This window comes from Zingiber officinale, chromosome 4B, assembly GCF_018446385.1.
Source record: "Zingiber officinale cultivar Zhangliang chromosome 4B, Zo_v1.1, whole genome shotgun sequence".
Lineage (NCBI taxonomy): Eukaryota > Viridiplantae > Streptophyta > Magnoliopsida > Zingiberales > Zingiberaceae > Zingiber > Zingiber officinale.
Window position 1 is genome coordinate 1,506,311 of NC_055993.1, and position 20,331 is coordinate 1,526,641.

Here is a 20,331-nt window from a genome sequence, read left to right on the forward strand (position 1 = left end):
ACAATATAAGGAGATTGCTGGTGCAATCGTCCGATTATGGAGATGGTCAAAGGGTTGACCAAGTTGATGAGAATACAAGTCAAGTAGATCAAGGTTGACAGGAGCCTTGACTGGGAAAGTCCTAACTGGATGTTAGGTAACGGAAAAGTCCTAGTGAGGAGTTAGGCAGGAGAAAGTCCTGACGAGGAGGCAGACAATTGGAAAGTCCAAGTGCGATCTTGACAAAGGAGAAAGTCCAACTTGTATTATTATTTTATTTACTTATTTTTAATTCCACTATATTTACTCGATCGTGATTTCCAAAAAATGAAAAAGTGATGAACGATATTTACCCCTCCATCCTTCTTCTAACTCTTTCGATCCTACCATCATCATCATCACTATTCCAACAAATTAATTTATATGACAAGTCTTTGAGACAGATAATTTCTTAAAAACTTTGCATCCGTTATATACACAAGGTGGCAGTAAAAGGCGAATACCTTGTGTATGTAACGGATGCATGCACCATGATGAATTTGTTTAGATAGATATATCAACTATATAGTTGTCTTTATTTTAGCTTTGCCGACTTATTAACTATTCTTGTAGTAATATAATGCCAATCGATAAGTTGGTATTGTGTCCATTGTATGATTTGAGATGAGATTTGACAAGTTACAGTAGCTCACAAAGATTCTTTTTGACAGTGTCCATTCCTCAAACATTAACGTATTACACTGCAAATATATATAGGTTCCATTAGATGATGGAGAAAAATAAAAATCAATCCCTAAACCCACAGCAAGGTCTGAGTTTCATATAAATCTACTAATGAAATTTCCCACTGCACACAACCACAGGATCATAAGTTGGAAGGTAGTGCAAAAGTCTATCGATCACGAGGATGAATCCGTGAGCAGATAATGTGATCATGCATGCTTCAGCATTTCCAATTAGGCTAGCTCTCCTATCAGATCTTGATAGCTTAACCATTCTGAATGAGACACCCATCCACCATGAACTTCTCCCTTGCAATCTCAAAGTGAAGCAGTGACATTGATTACCATCTCAAAGCTGTGGCCCTACTACAATTGCATCAAACTCTTCGTGCCCAGAACAAAGGGTTGCTAACTATAGCCACTAATTATCTTGCTAGAGGATATATCCATCTCGCTGTTCATTAAGTTCGATTGATTAGTTGAGCTGTTATATATGAAGGAATGTCAAGGGGCGCTCGTGGGTGAACATGAACTGGATAATGCGTGCATTAATGCTGTCCAGAGCGTAGTGGCTACAGATAGATTGTAGATTAATGTTGCTTATCAGTGATTCAATGCATGTGAAATTTAGCCGCATCGATCGACATGACCACTCAACTATCTAGTTTTTCTTTATTTTTGTGGTGTTCGATATGGTAGAGTTAAGTTAAGCTTAATTAGTCTCTTTATTAGAGTTGAAACTCCTAATTAATCAAGTCAAAATTGGTTATGTTGGTTGGATTTGTTTTGGGCCTCTGCAAGGTGCATTTGGGCTGAATAAGCCCAACTTTTGGGGGGTATATTTGGGGTTTAGGGTTTTAGGATCGCTGCCGTCACCAACCCTTCTTCCATTGGAAGGGAGAGCGTTCGTCGTTCGAAGAACCGAAGCCGGCAGGACAGGAAGGATAATTAAAGCTGCAATCGTCTTCAATGCGAAATAATGGTTATTGCCTTGCAATGGACTGGAACGGACGCGCGGAGACGGCCAAGATGACAAATGGAGCTTGTTGTGGAGTAGAATCCGGCATTTACACAGCTGTGCGTTAGCAGAGGCGCATGCATGTAGTTTCCGGAAGGTGACCGCGCCCTCTCGCAGGCCGGCCAATGACGGCGGCCTACGCGTCGCGCGCCTGCCAGCGCCAGCAGTAGCGCTGTCGTCGGTGATACGCCACGTGTCGGCTTTCTCGCCGCGGGCGATGACGGCGTCTGGGGTCCGGAGTCGGGCCGCAGACCAGCGCGCGCGCCGCGCGGGGCTGCCATTGAGGCCTCGACGTTTGTCGGTGGCCCTCGCGGGCGCACATTCCGGAGCTCTGGCTTAATTCAGGCCTGGCGGCCGGTCATCCATGAGTTCTAGCATCCTATTGTTGAAAATTTTGCACAGATATTATTAAGTGAAAAGATCACTTCTCCCTTTGTTCCTGTTTATCCGTGATCTAGATCTAGCTATGTGAACTCGTCCAAAAGAGAAGAGATTTTCTAGTTTTTTTCTTTAATGAGGAGATAGATAACTCATAATTAATTATAATTGGATCATGATCAAAATTTGATCATAATTGATTGTGATTCTTTCTTAGGTTCATCGTCCCCTTCAGATTATAGTTTCGTTCGGAGAGGACGGTCGGAGGCGGCCAGATTACTGGACGTCGAGCGGGGGTGGCCTTCGGTCGTCCTCTCCAAACTAAATTATAATCTGGAGGGGACGGTGAACTTAGGAAGGGATCACAATTAATTGCGGTCGGATCGCAGCCACGATCCAATCATAATTATGACTGGTTCATCTCCTAGTCCATAAATATGACTGGTTCATCCCCTAGTCCATAAACAGGGGATCAAGAGATCTGCTCTCCGTCCAAAAATAGAAAAAATGATGGGTAAAAAGGTGGCTTGTTGACTATTTATAAACTCTGATTCAATAAACATAATCCTGAGTCTTATGAGATGTTAGTGGTCGAATTAGGAAAGAGGTCTTCGGCACATGTCCTTCCACATTTAAGTTAGTGATCAAGTGAAAGAAATAAACAACGAAAAGAATAATAGCTATGTAAAAATGTGTCACATTGTGTACTTATGCCTATTGATAGAGACCTTATTTTATAGTGTTACTATTACCTATGCATGAATCTAAAAGTGTGTCCAAAAAAGAACAGATAATAAAAATACTCTGATCCCTTTTCTAAAATAGACATGTAATCTCTGCATTTGGCAGAAAAGAAATTTCTAATGTAAAGTTTGCATGTTGAATATTCTCTGTCTTCCGTGGCATAAAATATCAAAAAAGAATATAAGACCATTGAATTGAGGGCCCACCATATGCTTATATGGTCAGTTAACTGAGTTCATCCTGTGATCCAATCGACAATCGCTGATAAAGACCAATCGATCGAACTTATAGAGTGTTGTTGGAAACTCGTCTTTCACTCGACCCATTTGTTTGGCTAAAGGTTTCAATCGGACCAAGTGTCCATTATGTTCGATTGGACTATGGTTCTGATCGGCTGGACTACTCAACCTAGCTAATTAATCGTGCAATCTTCAAGTGGCAAATAACTCTTGGCTTCAAAGAGTGTTGACTCATCTTGAGTTATTCACATTCATCAATATTTAGTGATTCATCGTTCGACCAACCCAATGGTCTGGTTAGATAACCTAATGGACTCGACGTCCGACTAGCCAAGTGACCCGGTCGGATAACCTCTCGGGCGCGTTGATCGACTGCGTTGGCTTCAAAGGTTGACCCTTCCTTGACTTGGACCATTATGTCAGCTAACCCTCTTGACTTTGACCGCACCCAAAAGCTCCACATTATCTGCTGTATCACAAGCCTCCCTCTCAAGTTTAGTCGAATGAGACTGCAAATCTGACTGACTGAACTGTTGTGTCTGTGGTGCTCCCTTATCCTCCGATTGGACACTCGTTCTTTGTGGTGATGCTCGACTCCCGTTGATGTTGTACTTTTTTGATATTTTTTGGTGTCCTTGGTTTCCCGACCAAACACTCCCTTCTTGCACCGCTGCTCGGGTTGAGATGATCTTACTCTGACACCTTAGAAATAGGACACATCATTCATCACTAATGATAAACATGATGAGCACGTCTTTTTGTCATAATCCTATGTATTGCCTCCCATCTCTCATAAATGTCGTCAGTATTTAGTTGTCACATGACAATTGTTGATGGAGATAATATCTTATGTGACATGCATCTGTTGAGATTTGATGTGACCACTATCAGTTCAAATTTTGATAGTCCAGATTAAATCTCTTATTTCTATGCCCTTGATCGAACAGCTCTCAGGGATCCTCAATTGGGTTTTTAAGATTTACACTTCAACGTCACTTCATCATTTTTGCATTTCTCTCTTCATCTTCTTCTTCCTCTCTATTTTCTATTTGTTGTCACCTGCGAAAACTCTTTATTCTCTTAGTAAGTTCCATTTCTCTCTCATTTTCGATCTTTTTTATCCTCTCTCCATGACTTCCTCCCCTCCTATTGTTGTCCACGGACTCTGGTACACTTTCATTGCCTCTAACTTCAAAGGTGGGGAGGTGAACGAGATGCGTCTTAATTATCACATTCCTCCCAACCATCGCATCATCATCTCTTCTGGTCATAATCATCCCCATCTTCCTCCGCTCGACTTTCTCATTTTTTTCAAGGACTAGTTTATCATCGGTCTTCATTTTCCTTTGCACCTTTTTTTTCTCCAAAGTTTGCTCTTATTTTCATATTCCTTTGCAGTAATTAGTACCTAACTCATTTAGGTTATTGTGCTATTCTGTCTATACTGAGTCCCCTTGCATCCCCTAGTTTTTTACTATTTCTACTATCAGAAAAAATCTGAGTCGGGCACCTTCATCTTCCAAGCTCGAGTGGGTGCGGTATTTTTTGATAAAATGTCCTCCTCTAATAAAGGCTAAAAATCCCACTACTTCTTCCTCCGACCGGCCCACCCAGTAACCTTCCCGATCAGGTGGTAGATGGAGTTGTCCAACCCTCCCTAGTTAAGTAAATATAAATGAGAGTCGGTCTACATGTAACGACCCACCTTCTGGGTACTGGCTGTAAGGTCGGTCGCTACAATTATGCTAAACTATACTGTGCGGAAAGCTGGGCTAATTAAAATTTTAGTCTACGAATGACGGATCCAACTGCTAAGAAAGGTCTAAAGACCTTCTTTGCTGGTGTACATATGCTAAGGAGGGGAAACTGAACATCCCAACTGGGCTAGGGACTAGAAACTAAACTTCCCAACTAACTACAGACCTGCCGATCGATCTGCAGATCGATCGAAGCTATGGGGCATTCGGTTCCCAACTGGATCGGTCGGGCAGACCGATCCATGTGTGGCTGGATCGGTCGGCCGACCGATCCAGGCACCCGAAACCCCTGGAACGTTACTGTATCGTGCTGGATCGGTCGGCTGACCGATCCAGGAGGATACAGTAGCATACTGTATCTGTCTGGATCGGTCGGTTGACCGATCCAGAAGCCTGGCACACTGCTGGATCGGTCGGCAGACCGATCCAGAGTCTGATTTCCTGATTACGAAATCAGAGATGCTGATTTCGACACTTTGACGTGCCAAAACCACCTGCAACAACTCTAAACCAATGCAAATCATCCTAATATAAACTCACTAATATTCTAAACCTGGCATACTACATAGTGCATGGTTTACTATTTCATAACACTTAACAAATCAAAAACTGAATAATAAAACTGAAAACGCTAAGTGCTAATACTGAAGTAAAATTGTTTAGATCCCAAAGGTCTTTGTTCCAACTCCTGCCCACACACATCCTGATAGCATTGCCCTCCAGCCTCCGCTACTGGTCCACTTTTCCTTTACCTTTATCTGCAGTATAAGAAAAAGTAGCATCTATAAGCTAAAAAGCTTAGTAAGAAACCATCTACCTCACAAAAACATGCATACGATGCAGATATGTTTTAAAAACATGCTATTGGAAAGTAGGTGCTGATCATGGCATGACATGACATTTATTCATATGAACAGAAACTGAGCATGGCAATCATACTTGCAAAAATAGAGCTGAGCATGAAAACTGAAACTGAATACAAATCATGGAACTGAACTACGCTGATTATGATCTGTACTAAACTAACTGAGCTGGTACTGAAACTAAGCTGAACTTACATAACTGATCGTGAGTTTGAAAAGCTATACATATAATAAGTGAAAATACTAAACATGCTGCTGAGGGGCCCTGGCAACTGTACTTGCTGTGCGCGCATCCCCATCTAAACCCGGGATTGCAAGTTCCGAATCTAGTAGGGTTTACTAGGTTAGCTAAACCTAGGGACGACTATGGGAGTCCAGCCCAGTGGATATCTAATCCAGTACAGTGCCACTGCTGAAAGTAAAATACTGAATGCTATTTTGCTGAATCTAGGTTATCTGAGCCTAGAACTAGGTTGTCTGAACCTAGAGGCTACTGTGGAAGCCCACCCATTGGACTGTAGTCCTACATAAGTTGAAACAAAACTAATTTTCTGTTTTAAATGTTTCTAGTGCATTTAATAAGTTAATTAAACTGTCTATTACTGAGCTACACCTTTAATCGAACACCTAGGATGCTCTAACTCTTCTCCCTATTAGGGAGACCACCTCTAGGCACCCGACAACGTCTAACCTCCTATCTGAAGAGGGAAAACGTGCCCGGCCCATCTAGAGGTGCTCAACTAAATCCCTAATCTGCGAAGAGAGTTAAACACACTCTAGATATCAATAAAAATCTGCATACATCCTAACTAAAGCATAAAAACTCAAACGGAAGCTATTATACCGCAGGTGAGGGGTTTCTTACCTTGTGTGCTAGATTTCTTACAAATCTAATCACTAGAAATTCCGGTGGAGACGACTTCTCGACGATTCGCTCGCGTCCACGTGCTCTACTCGCGGAGGGAAACGTCCTTGTGCTGAAATCGTCGCCGGAAGATGTCCTTGGGGCCCTAGGGAGAGAACTCTAGGTCTTCCCTTGTTGTGGCGCCGAGAGAAGGAGAGAGGGTGGCGTCGGTGAGTTAGGGTGAGGAGAAGAAAGTTGCCGAACCAAGTTTTTTTTTTTAAATAAACCAAACCCCAACTTAAATTTCCTATTTATACTAAGTAATTAATTCAGCCAAACCAATTATAAATATAATTGATTCCCTTTCCTTTCAGCACGGCCCTGCTGGGTTCACCGGTTACTAATGCTAACTAAAGGTTTAGCGGACCCGAGAGGTCCCGGGTTCGATTCCCGCTTAAGCCTTTTTATTCTTCTAATTATTTTTGCTACTTCCGCTACTCGGAAAATTCCGGAAAAATATCTAAAAATTCCAGAAAAATCACGGAATAATTCTAATGCAAGTTTGAGAATTTTTGGGCGCTACAATCCCCCATACCTTATAAAAAGTTCATCCTCGAACTTAGACCAATTCTGGGTACTTCTGTCTCATGCTGGCTTCTGTCTCCCAAGTTGCCTCTTCTGCTGTGTGACTGTGTCAAATGACTTTGACTAATGGTACTTCCTTGTTCCGTAATTTCTTAACTGCTCGGTCTATTATCTGAATAGGCCGACTATCATAGCTTAGGTCCTCGCGGATCTGTACCGACTGGGGCTCAATCACCTGGGTGGCATCTGGGGTATGCTTCTTCAGCATAGAGACATGAAATACGTTGTGGACAGCTGACATTTCCTGGGGTAGCTCTAGCTCATATGCTACCTTGCCCACTCTTCTGCTGATAAGGTATGGCCCCACATATCTGGGACTTAGTTTGCCCTTTTTCCCAAAACGCATTACTCCCTTCATGGGAGCCACTCGAGGAACTGAATCCCCAATTGAAAACTCTAAGGGTCTGCGCGCATAGCTCTTCTGGCGGCTCTGTCTCTATCCTCTGGCGGATCTGTCCTGTGGTATCTGCTACTAGATCAGTCTGAAGTCTAGTTCTTCTGCTCACCACTCTCATACCAGTAGATTGGATACACCTCCTCCGTAGAGAGCCTCGTAAGGTGCCATGCCGATAGTGGCACGATAGGCATTGTTGTATGCAAATTCTTCTAAGCTCGGATATTTGCACCAACTTCCTTGAAGTCTAGGGCACACGGAGCATATCTTGAGTACCGGTTTACTCGCTCCGTCGACCATCATGCGAGGATGGAAGGCATCTTGAACTTTAACTTAGTGCCCAACGTTATACACTCCGAAGTGTGATGTGAATCTGCTGTCTCTGTCTGAAATGATGGTTCGTGGGACTCCATGTAGTCTGACGATCTCCTGGAGATACAACTGAGCTAGCTTCTCCATGGAGTAGGATATCTTGATAGCTAAGAAGTGGGCTGATTTAGTCAACCTATCTACTATTACCCAGATGGCGTCAAAACCATTCGTGGTTCTGGGCAGTCCCACTATGAAATCCATAGAGATATCCTCCCACTTCCATTCTGGAATCTGTATAGGATGCAGAACTCCTCCTGGTCGCTGATGTTCTGCCTTGACCCTCTGACAGGTGAGGCAGATGCTAACATATCTGGCGATGTCTCGCTTCATCCCGGGCCACCAAAAATGGTTCTTCAGGTCTTGATACATTTTGGTGGAACTTGGATGCATCGCATAGGGAGTCTTGTGAGCCTCATCTAAAATCTGTCTCCGTAGCTCCTCCTGATCTGGAACACAGAGTCTGTCACCAAAGTACAACACCCCACTATCGGACACTCTGAATTCTCTACTTTCTGATTCTGCTAGCCCTTGCTTGATTTTCTGAATTCCAGGGTCCTGCTCCTGAGCTGACTGAATATCACCAAGCAAGGTAGACTCTAAGGTCATAGTAGAGAGCTGTCCAACGATGAGTTCTAGACCGAAATCTACGATCTCCTTCTGGAGGGGCTGTGACATGGTTGTAAGAGATAATAAGGTAGCACTGGATTTTCTGCTAAGTGCGTCGGCTACCTTATTAGCTTTCCCTGGATGGTAGAGGATGTCTATATCGTAGTCTTTGACCAGCTCAAGTCATCTGCGCTATCGCATGTTCAGATCCTTCTGAGTGAAGAAGTACTTCAGACTCTGATGATCTGTATACACTCTGCACTGAGCTCCATATAAGTAATGTCTCCAAATTTTGAGAGCGAACACTACTGCTGCAAGCTCAAGGTCATGAGTAGGGTAATTCTTCTCATAATCCTTGAGTTGTCTGGAGGCATAGGCGATCACCTTGCCGTTTTGCATCAATACTGCTCCTAGTCCCAACTTAGAGGCATCACTATAGATGTCAAAGCTGCTGGCGTTGTCTGGTAGAGCCAAAATGGGAGCACTGGTCAATCTTCTTTTTAGCTCGCTGAAGCTATTCTCACAGTCCTCTGTCCACTGAAATTTCCTGTTCTTCCTGGTAAGAGCTGTCAGTGGGGAGGCTATCCTGGAGAAGTCCTCTACAAACTTTCTGTAATAACCTGCTAATCCCAGAAAGCTTCTGATTTCACTGGCGTTCTTCGGTCTCTTCCAGTTACTTACTGCTTCTATTTTGCTGGGGTCTACCATGACACCATCCTTTGAGATGATGTGACCTAGGAAAGACACCTGATCAAGCCAGAATTCACATTTCGTGAACTTGGCATATAGCTGATTCTGCTGAAGTGTCTGTAGTACTGTCTTCAGGTGCTCTGCATGTTCTTCCTGAGTTCCTGAGTAGATAAGAATGTCATCGATAAACACAATAACAAACTTATCTAAATACTCCCTGAATACTCTGTTCATGAGATCCATGAATGTAGCTGGAGCATTGGTCACGCCAAAGGGCATGACTACGAACTCGTAATGTCTGTATCTGGTCCTAAATGCTGTCTTCGGTATATCACCCTCCTTGACTCTGACTTGGTGATATCCTGATCTGAGGTCAATCTTAGAGAACACTGCTGCTCCCTTTAATTGGTCGAACAGGTCATCTATTCTAGGAAGAGGATACCTGTTCTTGATCGTGACCTGATTCAGTGCCCTGTAGTCTATGCATAGCCGCATGCTTCCATCCTTCTTCTTCACGAACAGTACAGGCGCTCCCCATGGTGAGTGACTAGGGCGTATGAAGCCCTTGTCAAGCAGCTCCTGTAGTTGCTCCTGAAGTTCCTTCAGTTCTGCTGGAGCCATGCGATATGGCGCTTTGGAAATAGGATTGGTGCCGGGGAAGAGCTCTATCTCAAATTCAATCTCCCTGACTGGTGCTAGGCCTGGTAACTCCTCAGGGAAGACTGCTGGGTAGTCACATACAACTCGGACCCCTGCTAGCTGTTGGTCTCACTGGTATTGACTACATGTGCTAAGTACCCGTACATCCCGAATCCATCAACCACGTGCCTTCATAGCTGAGAGAAATTTTTGGTTTTCTCTTTGGTTCTCCGATGTACTCGAACTATGCTTCTGGTTGGAATACGACTTTCCATTTACGGCACTCTATGGAAGCACCGTTTACGAAGTCCATTCCAAGGATGACGTCGTAGTCGGTCATTTCCAGCAGGATCGGATCACAAAGAGTTCCCAGTCTGCTAATTGCTCTGAGCCAATGCGTGGATGCCATGATCTCTCCAGAAGGTAGTGCCAACTGACCACTGAGTACCTTGGAGGGTATTTCTAATTTTCGGAGAACACCGGCTATATATGAATGGGTTACCCGATGTCAAATAGAACGGTAACACTATCTTGAAAATGCTAATCGACTGTGACAAGTCGAGGCATTGGCTCGTCCTCTCTAGTAAGTGAGTAGATCCTCGCATTCGCCATAGCCGGAGGGGCTTCTAATGCCGGCGATATGTGGACCTTCTAGGTGACTGCATCGATATAAGCTGGCCCTGCATCTTGAATCTCGTGGTGAGGAAGACCGGTCTTGTTCGAGCCTTTGCTTGGCCATGTGCCCTTCTTGTCCACATTCAAAGCATCCTCGTGTGCCCTTGCGACAAACCCTGGGTGAAATTTCCCACAAGTAGCACACTTTGGATAACCGGGTCGCTTGCTAGATGGTCCTCCTTTGGGTCACTCCCGATTTGCGCTTCTTGTTGGAGTTCCCTTTCCAGTTAATGTGGCCTTGCTGTTTTTGAGTGTGAGGGTTTCCTTGGCCTTTGGACTCGAGGAGACACCGTCACGCTTTATACTATTACGGTAATGCTCGTGGTCAAGGCCTTGCTCACTAACTCCTCTATGGTTTGTGGTCTATTTATGCCACCAGCCACGTTCTATCTTCGGCCTCAGCATCTTGAGCATCAACCGGATTCGTTCCTTCTCTGTGCTGACTAGCTCTGGGCATAGACGAGCCAACCTGTTGAATTTCTTCACGGCTTCCTCAACTGAAAGGTTGCCCTGACGAAACTCAGTGAACTCGTCGTAGTGGCGGTTTGTGACCCGTATGTGAAAGAACTCCTCGAAGAATTCCCTCTCGAAGTCAGCCCATGACATCTGGTTCACTGGGTGCTTCGTTCTGATTCTTTCCCACCACATGCGTGCGTCTCCTGTCAGGCAGAAGGAGGCACACTTCACCTTCTCGTGTTCTGGCCAGTCCAGAAGCTCCATCGTGCTCTCCAGTGTTTTGAACCAGGCTTGTGCATCCCATGGTTCACTAGTGCCTGAGAAGTTCTCTGGCTTGACTCGCTGCCACTGGATCAGATAGGCTTCCTTTCTTGGCTCAGCTGCTGGGACTGCTGGTGCTGGTACTGGTGCTGTAGGCTGAGCTGGTGGAACCTCTAAGACTTCTGGAGTCGTCAAATTCGGTTCCGGGGTGACTGTGGGGGTACTCTGCTGATTAGCTTTTAAGGTGGCTATTTCCTGTTGCTGTTCAGCTAGCTGCTGCTGTAAGGTCGGGAGGAGGCACTGAACTGCCTGCCTCTTGCTGGGGCTCAGTAGTTAGTGCCCTTCTAGCTGGGCGTCCTCGTGCCATTTCTAAAGACATAGAGAACATAACATAACTAATGTAATCGCAGTTATATAACTACTGATATCATGTTTAAAAACTATCACATACTAACAAGCAGTAGGCATATAAACATGAACTGTAATAACAAAACAAGGAGCATAAATTAAGTAGAGGTATTCTTACTTGAAAGCTGCAGGTTCAATGCTGATGTGTGTGTAGGAAGTATGGAACTTTGCTCTGATACCACTCTGTAACGACCCACCTTCTAGGTACTGGCTGTAAGGTCGGTCGCTACAATTATGCTAAACTATACTGTGCGGAAAGCTGGGCTAATTAAAATTTTAGTCTACGAATGACGGATCCAACTGCTAAGAAGGGTCTAAAGACCTTCTTTGCTGGTGTACATATGCTAAGGAGGGGAAACTGAACATCCCAACTGGGCTAGGGACTAGAAACTAAACTTCCCAACTAACTACAAACCTGCCGATCGATCTGCAGATCGATCGAAGCTATGGGGCATTCGGTTCCCAACTGGATCGGTCGGGCAGACCGATCCATGTGTGGCTGGATCGGTCGGCAGACCGATCCAGGTGTGGCTGGATCGGTCGGCCGACCGATCCAGGCACCCGAAACCCCTGGAACGCTACTGTATCGTGCTGGATCGGTCGGCTGACCGATCCAGGAGGATACAGTAGCATACTGTATCTGTCTGGATCGTACTGCTGGATCGGTCAGCAGACCGGTCCAGCGTCTGATTTCCTGATTACGAAATCAGAGATGCTGATTTCGACACTTTGACGTGCCAAAACCACCTGCAACAACTCTAAACCAATGCAAATCATACTAATATAAACTCACTAATATTCTAAACCTGGCATACTACATAGTGCATGGTTTACTATTTCATAACACTTAACAAATCAAAAACTGAATAATAAAACTGAAAACGCTAAGTGCTAATACTGAAGTAAAATTGTTTAGATCCCAAAGGTCTTTGTTCCAACTCCTGCCCACACACATCCTGATAGCATTGCCCTCCAGCCTCCGCTACTGGTCCACTTTTCCTTTACCTTTATCTGCAGTATAAGAAAAAGTAGTATCTATAAGCTAAAAAGCTTAGTAAGAAACCATCTACCTCACAAAAACATGCATACGATGCAGATATGTTTTAAAAACATGCTGTTGGAAAGTAGGTGCTGATCATGGCATGACATGGCATTTATTCATATGAACAGAAACTGAGCATGGCAATCATACTTGCAAAAATAGAGCTGAACATGAAAACTGAAACTGAATACAAATCATGGAACTGAACTACGCTGATCATGATCTGTACTAAACTAACTGAGCTGGTACTGAAACTAAGCTGAACTCACATCACTGATTGTGAGTTTGGAAAGCTATACATATAATAAGTGAAAATACTAAACATGCTGCTGAGGGGCCCTGACAACTGTACTTGCTGTGCGCGCATCCCTATCTAAATCCGGGATTGCAAGTTCTGAATCTAGTAGGGTTTACTAGGTTAGCTAAAGCTAGGGACGACTATGGGAGTCCAACCCAGTGGATATATAATCCAGTACAGTGCCACTGCTGAAAGTAAAATACTGAATATTATATACTTATTTTGCTGAATCTAGGTTATCTGAGCCTAGAACTAGGTTATCTGAACCTAGAGGCTACTGTGGGAGCCCACCCATTGGACTGTAGTCCTACATAAGTTGAAACAAAACTAATTTGTTGTTTTAAATGTTTCTAGTGCATTTAATAAGTTAATTAAACTGTCTATTACTGAGCTAGACCTTTAATCGAACACCTAGGATGCTCTAACTCTTCTCCCTATTAGGGAGACCACCTCTAGGCACCCGACAACGTCTAACCTCCTATCTGAAGAGGAAAAACGTGTCTGGCCCATCTAGAGGTGCTCAACTAAATCCCTAATCTGCGAAGAGAGTTAAACACACTCTAGATATCAATAAAAATCTGCATACATCCTAACTAAAGCATAAAAACTCAAACGGAAGCTATTATACCGCAGGTGAGGGGTTTCTTACCTTGTGTGCTAGATTTCTTACAAATCTAATCGCTAGAAATTCCGGTGGAGACGACTTCTCGACAATTCGCTCGCGTCCACGTGCTCTACTCGCGGAGGGAAACATCCTTGTGCTGAAATCGTCGCCGGAAGATGTCCTTGGGGCCCTAGGGAGAGAACTCTAGGTCTTCCCTTGTTGTGGCGCCGAGAGAAGGAGAGAGAGGGGGTGGCGTCGATGAGTTAGGGTGAGGAGAAGAAAGTTGCCAAACCAAGTTATTTTTTTTAAAATAAACCAAACCCCAACTTAAATTTCCTATTTATACTAAGTAATTAATTCAGCCAAATCAATTATTAATATAATTGATTCCCTTTCCTTTCAGCACGGCCCTGCTGGGCTCACCGCTTACTAAGGCTAACTAAAGGTTTAGCGGACCCGAGAGGTCCCGGGTTCGATTCCCGCTTAAACCTTTTTATTCTTCTAATTATTTTTGCTACTTCCGCTACTCGGAAAATTCCGGAAAAATATCTAAAAATTCCATAAAAATCACGGAATACTTCTAATGCAAGTTTGAGAATTTTCGGGCGCTACACTACATCATGGCCTCCACTCAGCTAGCACTATATCCATAAGTTGTTGACTGAGGGTATGTTGTACATATTCAACTTAAGTCTCATCTAGACCAGATTTCATGACAATTTTGATGAGATATTCATTCTCTTATTTCTGTTGGATCTAACTAATTTCTTTTTCTACTTTGTAGCTAAAACCATATGGAAGATCTTGCTAAGTGACTCCACAAAGCTGGCAAATGACGAGATTGAAGCTAAGCTAGAAAATCATGGACTATTGTCGATCTGACCCTCTAAGGGGTCGACCGGCAAAGAGGAGAAAAGATGAGTCATCGACAATGACACAGAAGCCAATACTGAAGAGCTACCACCTCCATGCCATCCTTGCTGCCGATAGCTATTCCCTCTGAGTCCATCATCTCCGTAGAACCCCTGATCCAATGTCAATGTTGCAAAAGACGTCGATCGGTTACACCTGTCCGAGTAATCACCTCTTTACCACAAGCCTCTACCGAAGCCTCCGTCACGCGAGCGCCTTTTGAACGAGGAGAGAGTTCAACCTCGATAGTTCCTGAATTGGTAATCGATCAGCACACTCTAACTTCCTTCAAGCGGATGCCCTTGCTTTCCGAACTGTCAATCACAGCCATTCCGGTACAGCTTGTCTCCTTCATGCTGCCACTTCCGACTGAGCCAACCTCGCTCATTTTGACGATACAATCAACTGCCTTGTCCAAGTCCAAGACCAAATCCAAATCCAACTCTGAACTGATCGAATAGGGAAAACATGGGCGGATTACGACCACCCTTAGATTACCTTCTCATAAATGAATTAGCACTCACCCGACTGAACCACTTGTCCGAGAATATAAAATAAAGATACAAGGTCCCCTGGCTCAAACCTGGGAAGACTCCAGAGCTAAAACAATATCGAACTCACCCGAGAAGTTAGTTGATAGGTTTAGCCAAGACATCATTGAGGTAAACTTACTTTGCCCTTGTAAATTCTCTTTTCTCATATACTTTATCTAATCCTTTTGTTTATTCTGATAGTTTTGGGTGGATGGTCTGGCTTTATGCCAAAAACTAGCCAAGTTGAGCCATGATCACAAGATTCTATAGAGCTCAGTCAAGGGAGCAAGCACATTACAAGTTTCGACCGGTGGCTATCAACGGAGGTAGCTCAACTAAAGAGAGAGTTGAATAGCCATTCGGAGATGCTATGGGGGCCGAGCGGGCCCTCACAGTAAAAAAAGATAAAAATTATAATCAAGTTATCCAACTCGAGAGGCTTCAAAAGAAAGTACAAACCTTTGATTCACGCCTCCAATTAGCCAACACTCTGAAGCTCAGGGCCATAGAAGCTTTAGATATCAAGAATAAGGAGGCTCAAGCACTAGCCAAGAAAATGGAAGAAGCAGACGAACAAGCTAGTCGAGCAACTGCGTAAGTTGCCAAGGAGATTCAGCTTGAGGAGCAACAACAGACCCTTAAGGCAAAAGACACCGAGTTGGAGAAACTTAAAGTCGAGCTGGACGCATCAAGGGTTGAGCTGGCTAGCTATAAAACGGGGAGCCAGATTGGTTGGAGGCCTTTAGAGTGGAGTATTTATGCTCAAAGGACTTCAATCAAATACTCATCGATTAGACCACCAAAATGTTTAAATATAGAGTAGAAGGGGTCATTAAACAGCTGAGGGAGGGAGGCTATTTGATGGCCAACATTCCTAGAAATTTCATCCGACGTCAGAAGATCATGGAGATCATTCCAAAGGATGCCTTTAGAAATTCCATTTTCTAGGCTCTACAAAGCCTTTTGAAAAACATTGACCTCATCCTTGTATACATATTTCCCTATGAAGCAGAAGCTTTTATGCCTTGGTCATTTTTGATTTCTCATCATTTTACCATGCCTTTTATTTTATTTAACTTAGCATTATTTGCATGAACCTCATAAGTGGCATTCGAACAACCACCCACCCAGATGTGGATCACTTAGACTTTTTTAAAAAGATATAAATAAATAGCTCCGCTGTTAAAATGTCAAGTAAAAACTAGCAGTCACTGGGCGTTGTGCTCATCCCAGACTTAGGCATGAGATCGAGCTCACTTATAACTTATCTTATCGGAGCGAGAGTCTAAGACTTAGTCATGAAAGTAAGCTCACTTATAAGTCGTCCGAATGGAACAAGAGTCTAGGACTTAGCTATGAGAGAAAGCTCACTTATAACTTGTCTGATCGGAACGAGAGTCTAAGACTTAGTCATTAGAGCAAACTCACTTATAACTCATTCGAACATAACGAGAGTTTGAGATTTAGTCATAAGAGCAAACTCACTTATAACTCGTTTGATCAGAGTGAGAGTTTGAGACTTAGTCGTGAGAGCAAACTCACTTATAACTCTTCTGAACGAAACGAGAGTTTGGGACTTAATCATGAGAGCGAGCCCACTTATAACTCGTCCGAATAGAATGAGAGTTTGGGACTTAGTCATGAGACCAAACTCATTTATAACTCATCTAATCGAAGTGAGAGTTTGGGACTTAGTCGTGAGAGAAAACTCACTTATGACTCGTCTGAATGGAATAAGAGTCTAGGACTTAGTCATGAGAGCAAGCTCACTTATAACTCATTCGATCGAAGTGAGAGTCTGGGACTTAGTCGTAAGAGCAAGCTTACTTATGACTCGTTTGATCAGAGCGAGAGTCTGGGGCTTAGTCATGAGAGCAAGTTAACTTATATCCCGTCCAATAGGAGTGAAAGTTTGGAACTTAGTCATGAGAGCAAGTTCACTTATAACTCGTCCAAACAGAACAAGAGTCTAGGACTTAGTCGTGAAAGTAAGCTTACTTATACTTTGTCTGATCGGAGTGAGAGTCTGAGACTTAGTCGTGAAAAAAAGCTCACTTATAACTTGTCCAAATAGAACAAGAGTCTAGGGTTTAGTCGTGAGAACAAGCTCACTTTTAACTTTTCCGATCAGAGTGAGAGTTCGAGACTTAGTCGTGAGAGAAAACTCACTTATAACTCGTCTGAATGGAATGAGAGTCAGAGACTTAATTATGAGAGCAAGTTCACTTATAAATCGTCAGGTCAGAGTGAGAGTCTAGGATTTAGTTGTGAGAGCAAGCTCATCTATAGATTGTGTGAACAGAACAAGGGTTTGAGACTTAGTCGTGAGAGCAAGCTTACTTATAACTCTTTCGATCGAAGTGAGAGTCTGAGACTTAGTATGAGAGCAAACTCACTTATAACTCATCTGAATGGAATGAGAGTCTGGGACTTAATCATGAGAGCAAACACACATATAATCAGTCCGAATAGAATGAGAGTCTGGGACTTTATCGTGAGAGCAAGCTCATTTATAACTCGTTCAAATGGAAAGAGAGTCTAAGACTTAATCGTGAGAGTAATCTCATTTATAACTCGGTCGAACGACGTGAGAGTCTGAGACTTGTCATTTTAACTTCAATTTGCCTACATTTATTGAGAATGAATTTTCAGAAGCTATATCAATTCAAAACATACTTTCAAGCCCAATAGGGTTGTAGATGATTTGCACTTCATGACCGATTCAAGTGCTTTCCTTTCGAGTCTTGAAGATAATAAGAGTTTGAGCTAAGCTTTCACACCACTTTGTATGACCCGCCCTATTAGGGATCGGATGGCTTGTTAGAAGGGGGGTTAGATAGGCTAGGTCACCCCCAACTTTATTTCTTCTCTACAAGATTAGTACGCAAGTGGAAATACTACTAACTAAAGAAAACAATAAGAATAGAATACAAACTCTAACACGATCGATGTAACATAGTTCAAAGATTGCTTGCTCCTACCCCAAGGCTTGTCCTTGAGGTGGGCGAACCCTTAATCCTTCGGTGGATTAGTCCCCGACTAGAGCTTTCTCCTTCTCGATGGAGAAAACCTCTCACAATGCTCTCTTCCTCTTTACAAGATGAAGTTTAGGTTGAGGAGGAAGAGAGTAGGCTTAGAAGCTTGGAGGTAAAGACTAGGAGAGTTTCAATCAAACTAGTAACCTCCTTCAATGCCCCAAGCTTCCTATAAATAAGATGAGAGAGTGAAACAACAAATCAACTCATCTCGGCACCAGTTGACTGGTCCATGCACCAGTCGACTGGTGTAGCCATTGGACACAGCCAACGACACTTTACAAAATCTGCGATTCTGCTAATAGCTATCTACTAGTCGACTGGTGTCATCACCAGTCGACTGGTCTTTGCAACCGTCGAACACATAATCATACTGTGCTTTCATGAATTTGAACTAGTCGACTGGTACCTTACATTCACTCACACTCATCCTTTTCGGAGTTACCCTTGAAGCTCTCTTCCTCAGCCTTCATCCCTCAAATGCACCCGAGCCCGTGGCTTCTCTCCGTTCCATCATTCACGTTGTCTTGAAGTTTGCTTCCCTTGGCTCCACTCCATTGCTTCTCGTCAGATGATCCCTCGAATGTCTTCCACACCATCCTTCCCCATCTCAAGGATCTGAGCCTTCGGATGAGATTTTGCTCATGTGTTTCACCAAGTCTTACAAGACTCAAACACATATCAAATCAATATGAAAGTCTAACTTAAACTCTTTGATACACACATCAAAATCATGATCATACCGATCAAACCTAGGTCGATTGCATCAACATTCCTCACTGTGGCTCTAGCTTACTGACCTCACCAACCAATTTAATCCGTTTTCAGACTAGATCGCCGACCTAGGAAAATCTGAGGATAACCCTTCAATTATAGTTCTATTACATTCGTTGTCGATATGTTGTCAGCTGAGTGGCTATTTTATCCCTTACTTCGTCTATAAGATCAAGCTTCATGAGGCACTGATCAAAATTATCTTCATCATCTAATTGCCTTCAATATGACTCTACTCCAACTTCTACTAGCACGATAGCTTCTCCCTTATATACTAAATGGAAATGAGTTATACCCGTGACCTCTCGGGACGTAGTGCGGTATGCCCATAACACACTTGGCAATTCATCGACCCAACTTTCTCCAATATGATTGAGCCAAGTTTTGAGTCCTCAAATGATTTTTCTATTTGTGACCTCCGCCTGGCAGTTACCTTGGGGGTTAGCCATTGAAGTAAAGACTTGTAGAATGTCATAACTTGAGCACCATGCTTGGATCTTCCGCCCTTATAATTGTCTTCCATTATCCGAGATAAACTTATAAAGAATGTCAAACTGACACACGATATTTTACTATAATAATTTGATGACTATTTACTCAGTTATCTTGGCCAGCGGTTCGACTTCCATCCACTTGAAAAAATAATTCACAGCTACTAAGAATAACTTTCTCTGACCGAATACCATCGGAAAAGGCTCCACTATATCCATTCTCCATTGGTCGAATGAACAGAAGATGATTGAAGTCTTCAATAATTTCATGGGTTGGTGTGAAATGTTTTGGTATTTTTCACATGATAAACAAGTTGATACGAGCCGAGTCTGCTTGCAAGGTGGGCCAAAAGTACCTGGTCAGTAGAATTTTTGGAGCAAGTGATCGACCACCCAGATGGCATCCACATAAACCTTGGTGTACTTGTTATAAAATATATTCAATGTTGTTCAATCTGACGCACTTGAGCACCGGACGAGAAAATGCTCTCTTGTATAAATGATCTCCCACCAATGTGAATAGACTAACTCTCTTTGTTTTCATGTGTGCTTGGTCTCGTTCGGCTTGTAAAATTTCTTGTTAGAGGACTAAAATCAAAGGTGCCCGCCAATCACTTTATATTTTTATTCAGCTTGTCGCTCAATGTGAGCTATCAATAACGTTTGTGCAATCGGCTTGTCCAGTGCCTAGTGGCTCAGGGAACTAGCCAACTCGGCAACTTGTCTACGTACTGATTCTCCGAGCGAAGAATTTTGTAGCACCACCTCTTGAAATTCTGCTTTTAGTTTCTCAAAAGCCTCCTCATATAACTTCAAATATTATTTATTTTAAAATTGCATGATAGTTACTGAGTTGCAAGTTGGGAATTCAAATAAATCAATACCTGGGAGGCTTCCACATGTTTTGTCACCTCTAGACCGCTATTAGTACTTCATATTTCTTTTCATTGTT